The sequence below is a fragment of the Zootoca vivipara genome, chromosome 15, assembly GCF_963506605.1.
Source record: "Zootoca vivipara chromosome 15, rZooViv1.1, whole genome shotgun sequence".
Taxonomy (NCBI): Eukaryota; Metazoa; Chordata; class Lepidosauria; order Squamata; family Lacertidae; genus Zootoca; species Zootoca vivipara.
Window position 1 is genome coordinate 36,677,927 of NC_083290.1, and position 6,255 is coordinate 36,684,181.

Here is a 6,255-nt window from a genome sequence, read left to right on the forward strand (position 1 = left end):
GAAAAATTGCAAGGCTGCGGTTGTGTGTGGAGTTAGAATTACTGTCATCTCCTGTCAGAGGTTGTTACGCTACTCTTGAGTAACGACTTTCCACATACTTGTCTTTAAAAGAGTCTTTATTGGTGCACGTTATTTACAGTGTAGTGAGCTGTCGGTTTCATGTCCGCTCATTCCGTGTCAGAATCCGGCACTGCCCCTTTTCGCGACTTTGCCCAACATAATAGTCTCGGGACAGTGAATCTCCTCCCCTTTCTCCTCCTCCTTAATTCCGGTGCCGGGGGCATAGCTGCCAAGTCCGGATCGTAAAGATCCGGGATCGGCAGTGTGCGCATAACCGGAAGTTGCGTGACGCAACTTCCGGTGGCGCTTCGCCCTTCTATGGGCACCAGAAAATGGCGGCGCCAGCGCCGGAAGTCGCTTCCGCACATGACCGGAAACACGTAAAAGCGACTTCCGACGCCGGCGCCGCCATTTTCTGATGCCCATAGAAGGGCAAACCGCAACCGGAAGTCGCGTCACACAACTTCCGGTCGTGCGCGGAAGCGACTTCCGCCGCCGGCGCCGCCATTTTCTGGTGCCCATAGAAGGGCAAAGCGGCACCAGAAAAATGGCCGCCGGGAAGAGGCAAATTAAAGGGACAATGCCGGGATTTTCCGCCAAACAGGAGACCGCCGGGAAACGGTAAGAAAAAAGGGTTTTTCCCGGCGGATACGGGATACTTGGCAGCTATGGCCGGGGGAAAGGGTCTACGCTCCATCTTTTCCCTGCTCCCCCTTTCCACCTCTCTCTCTTCCCGCCTGTGGAGCAGGGGCTCTCCCATGCTGCCGGAGACCTGGCACTCTCTCTCCGCTTCTGACTGGCCCCTTCAGACCCCACGCTTTCATGGCTGCATGGGACGAACTGCTCCTGATGAGAGGGGGAGGTTCTCTGTAATCTCTCCCCCTTACATCTCCCTCCAACTTTACATGTTGCTCTTAGCAATGGTTTCAGATCTGTTCTGCACTCATCCTGCCAGGCAATATCCCCACCTTCCAGGTAGCTCAGGGTCCCTGTCCTCTGAGGAATGGAATTGCATTTTCTCATATACAGTACATTTTAATTCTTGGAGTGCTGGGGACACTTTCCTGAAAGAAGAAGTGCTTGCTTGAGAGAAGACAATCTGTTTCATTCTCCAACGAATAAACAACAATACAGTGGTACCTCGGGTTACAGACACCTCGGGTTACAAACTCCGCTAACCCAGAAGTAGTACCTCGGGTTGTGAACTTTGCCCCAGGATGAGAATGGAAATTGTGCAGCAGTGGCGCGGCGGCAGCAAGAGGCCCCATTAGCAAAAGCGTGCCTCAGGTTAAGAATGGTTTCAGGTTAAGAACGGACCTCCAGAATGAATTAAGTTCATAATCCAAGGTACCACTGTAGTGTGTTTCACTGCACCATACCTGGGTTGAGTGACAAGGACTCTCCTCCCTTCCAGAGGGGAGGGATTGCGCGCGGGGCCCCTGCACCAGCCCCTCCCCGCTGCCACGTCATACCCCTCTGCCAGCCAATAGAGCTCGTTTAAACGGCCGCAGCAGCGGGAGATTTTTCTCTTTGCATTCCAGCCCTCATTGGATCACCCTCCCTCCCTCCCTCCCTCCCTCCCTTTAGGTCTGGCTTTTCTTTGACCTTGCTGTGGACTACCAGACCAAGGGGCCTGGTAGGAGTTTTTTTTTTTTTTTAAAAAATCAATTTGGCAAATTGGCACCGGCCTCTTGGTTTTTTCGCCTACCTCATAGCAATTCTTCACAACTTTTGGTATTGGCGGTTCGGCATTGGATTATTCAAAATGTGATGTAACTGTGTTGTGTGTTGGAGGTCAGGTTAAGGCCATCACCTACCTTCTAGGGGGTATCCCGTTAAGGAGATCCGGCGGTCATGGATCCCGTCCGATGCCCTACTTGGGTTAGGGCCATGGCACGACTCCCAGTGATGTCAGGGGAAGCTTCCAGTTGTATTTGCATCAACAAGCTCCTCCCACTGTTCGTTAACATTTAAGCGTCTCCACATTGGTGGGGTGGAGTCACATGTTGCATTCCCGTCCAATGCCAAAACCACTCACATGCTATAACCAATAAAGTTGTGGCCTTTATTTACCCATTAACCTAAAACCATGTGTCCTTGTGTCTTAGGTCCAGCTCCGAGGGCCTTCTTGCGGTTCCCTCATTGCGAGAAGCCAAGTTGCAGGGAAACAGGCAGAGGGCCTTCTCGGTGGTGGCGCCTGCCCTGTGGAACGCCTTCCCATCAGATGTCAAAAAGGAAAACAGCTACCAGATTTTTAGAAGACATCTGAAGGCAGCCCTGTTTAGGGAGGCTTTTAATGTTTAAGAAATTAGTGTATTTTAATGTTTCTGTTGGAAGCCGCCCAGAGTGGCTGGGGAAACCCAGCCAGATGGGCGGGGTATAAATAATAAATTATTATTATTATTATTATTATTATTATTATTATTATTATTATTATTATTATTTACTCCACACGGGTGAGGGGCCATCGACGCACAAGCCCTTCCTCGGGATAGCACAAGCGGCGGTGGAAGAATGTGGTGGCTTTAAAAAAATGACAAAGGAGTAGGACTGCCGTGATCCTTTTGCTGAGCCTGAGTTTCCAGATTTCACTGCCGACAATGACTGCACCTGGCCTCCTTTCTACTTTGACAGTGGGGAAGCAATTTCGGGATAACATCTTCCTAATGCCACTGCACTCTGCAACCGTCCTGAAAACCGAAGAGAGCAAATTTGCTGGGGCCTTTTGTTGTTTTGTTAATAGAACTATTAGCTTTGATTGCTGCCTCTAAGGAGCTCATTGTGTTGGGAGGAGATCTGCCTGCCTCTCTCCCTTCTTCTTTTGAGCTGTTGTATCATTTCTCCCCTGCCAGCTATCTTTCTCTTTCCATCAGCTCTCAGCTTGCCCTAGAAGTTACAGCTGCTTTGCTCTCTTGGTGCTCTGGTGTCTTCCGAGCTTTGCCACTTTCCAGCTTTGCCACTCTCTGCAGCCATTTTAATTGCCAGGAATGCTTTGTGTGCTACCCGTGTGTTTAACTGCCGATATGCCAGAGGCTCCAGACTGCACCCAGTGCTAGCTATACTCATGAGTTGGGCTTTTGTAATAAGTACTTTATGCATGGATGACTTAGGTGCATTACATACCCTCTAACATATCTCCAATGAAAATAGGAACCTCCCATTCTATAATGATGATTTTACTATCTACACCCCACACATCTTACTGGGTTGACCCAGCCACTCTGGGTGGCTTCCAACTTATAAAAAAAGCATAATGAAACATTAAACATTAAAAAAACTTCCCTTCCAACTTCCTTCAGATGGCTTGGGGGTCGGATAACTCCATCCCTTCCAACATTTCTCCAATGAAAATAGGGACAGCCTAAGGAAAAGCGGGACATTCCAGGATGAATTCGGAAACCAGGATGGCTTCTCTAAATCAGGGATGTACCTGGAAGATAGGGACACTTGGAGGGTCTGCCATTAATCTCAGTGGATCTACCCAGAGTAATACATGCCATCCCAGCCTCTCACCCTGGGAGACAGACATTCCCCCTCTCTCTCACCCAGGGTCCTCCACAGGGCCGGCTCTACGTAGACCCCCGGTGGCGCAGGGCACCATGGCGCCGGCCCGCCAGGAGGGCGCCACGAACTGTGCCCGCCCGCTGGCCGGCCGGTCCGCCGGTCCGCTGCGCAGCTGCACGTGGCGCCCACCTGCCCACCGTGCTGGGAAATGGGGCGGGAGGGCGCCGGAGAGATCGCACTGTGCCTGCCCGCCCACCCGCCGCGCAGCAGCGCCATGCCCACCCACCCACCGCGCTGGGAAACGGGGCGGAAGGGCGCCGGAGAGATCCGGCGCACCATGGCGACAGGGGCGCTTAAGACGGCGCTGGTCCTCTATCAACCATCAACCCCCAGGAGAATGCAATCCCTGGACCTTAATAAAGGCCCCAAACACAGAAAAAAGAAGAAAACAAAGATGAGGTGCAAAAAAAAAAAAGGAAGGAAGGAAGGGGAAAAAAGAAAAAGGGAAAGGAAAGGAAAGGAAAGGGAAAAGATTAAGAGAAAGGAAACAACTGGGCTGGAAAAGTATCCAAATTATAGAGTAGGGCTGGAGAAATTGTGACCCTCCTTCCAACTCCCATCAACCTCAGCCAACACTGCCACTGGTCAGGAATGATGGGAGTTGTGATTGAAGAGCAACTCCCTAGCTTGGAAGTAGAGGGGAGGGTTCCTTTGATAAGATACAATATTGTTGTGCCCACCCTCACTTCACCAAGCAGCCAGGAGTTCTAGGAGCATAGCTTACCCAGGTTTGGTTTCTTATTGTAAAGAGATCAGTACTGTAGGTGCAAATGTCACCTGCATTTATTTACAAATATATAGGTTGAAAGGAAATGGAGAGGCACAGCTTAAAGACCCCAAGAGACAGTCAAAGTTCACTGCTCTCATATAAGGTCTCCTCCAAGGAGGTAACCAGCATCCCACGACACTGTTAGCTTACCCAATCCAAAACTCTGCTCTCTGTCAGTCTCTCCCACACTGCAGCCTCTTCAAATGCAGAGACCTGCAGCACATCATCCTTATTAAAGAGTTAGTCTTCACTGCTTCCATCCAGTTCTGAATGTTTTGCCTGGTTCCTGAACCATGAATCCTGAACTCCGCATCTGCTGCCAACCCTGTACCATTGCTTGCCTGAATAAATAACTTGCAGTACTTACTTACTTACTTACTTACCGTATATTCCGGCGTATAAGATGACTGGGCGTATAAGACGACCCCCAACTTTTCCAGTTAAAATATAGAGTTTGGGATATACTCACCGTATAAGAAATACAACCCAGCGTACAAGACGACCCCCGACTTTTGAGAAGATTTTCCTGGGTTAAAAAGTAGTCTTATACGCAGGAATATACAGTTAGTTAGCTAGTTAGTTAGTTAGTTAGTTAGTTAGTTAGTTAGTTAGTTACTTACTTACTTACTTACTTACTTACTTACTTACTTACATGTAAGAGCCTCTATCTGCATTTGTTGGGCATGAGGCAGGACACCAGCTGGGGGAAGGCTGCTATAACCACTACACCACAATTCCTCTCTGCTGTATGTGTTGACCATCTTGTAGTCCGTGAAAGCATCGCTGCCCTTTCTTGCATCTAGAATCAAAAGCAACAAACATATGTCCTTAAAAAAAAACCCTTTCCTATTCATATTACTTCCTTCCCAGATTTGGACAGTGCTTGCATTTATATTTATGCATATATTTACCTCCAACCAGCCTCCTGTTGTTGCTTGACAAATTCTGATCAAGAGTCTGCTGCTGACTAGATAGGATTTAATGGCAACCCATGGCAATAATCGTAAAGCTAAACTAAGAAATGGAGCAGACAACTTGGGGGCTCTCCTGATGGCTTGTGAGCTGGTTGTGGCATCCATAATAGGAAGAGCCATTAGAATAATGGTGCTACATGAATATTTTACTTTTGCATTGCTGGGGGGGGAGTGATAGAAAGCCACAATTGGAGGGAAATTTGGGACATGGAGGGAAGAGAGTTTCACCCTCCCACTTCTTCTCTTGGGCTGCACATATTTTGTGCCCCAAAGCAGGAAAATTCTATACACGTAGCCATCATAGTCTCCATGCAAACTTGGCAATGCAAATCAATAAAATGCTTACAGATATGCCTATTTAGTTTGCATTAACAAGCTTGATTGTAACCCTGATCTTTAAGCCTTTTTTTAAAAAAGAAAGAAACAGTGATTCCAGAGACAGGAGAGAATATGGGGAGGTTTGTGGTAAATGTTCCGGGAGTCATCCTGCCACATCTTGCGGAATTAAGCGGCCCTTTCGAGGGGCAAGGAGAGGTTCCCAGCAGGAACAGAAGGCAGCCTCTCTTCAAGCAGCCCACGATGTTAAATGAGGTCTTATTGACCCTAGCTCATGCTCCCATTAAGCTGCCCGCCTTAGGGGCGTGGCTTCACAGGTACCCTGACACAGTTACTGCTCCTTATTTGTGGCTTGGATTTTCTGAAGGCTTTCGTATCCCAGTGGCGTTCCCGCCAAGGGCTTCAAAAGTAGAAAAATCAGAAATCAATAAGAGAGATGCCTAATGTTGTGAGCTTGCTGTCCTGCATGCAGGAGGACTTTGAAGAGTTGAAGGCAGCTCTTCTTGGACTCAAAATTGGGTCACTGGTGGCAGTGACGTGTGTGGCAAGGTA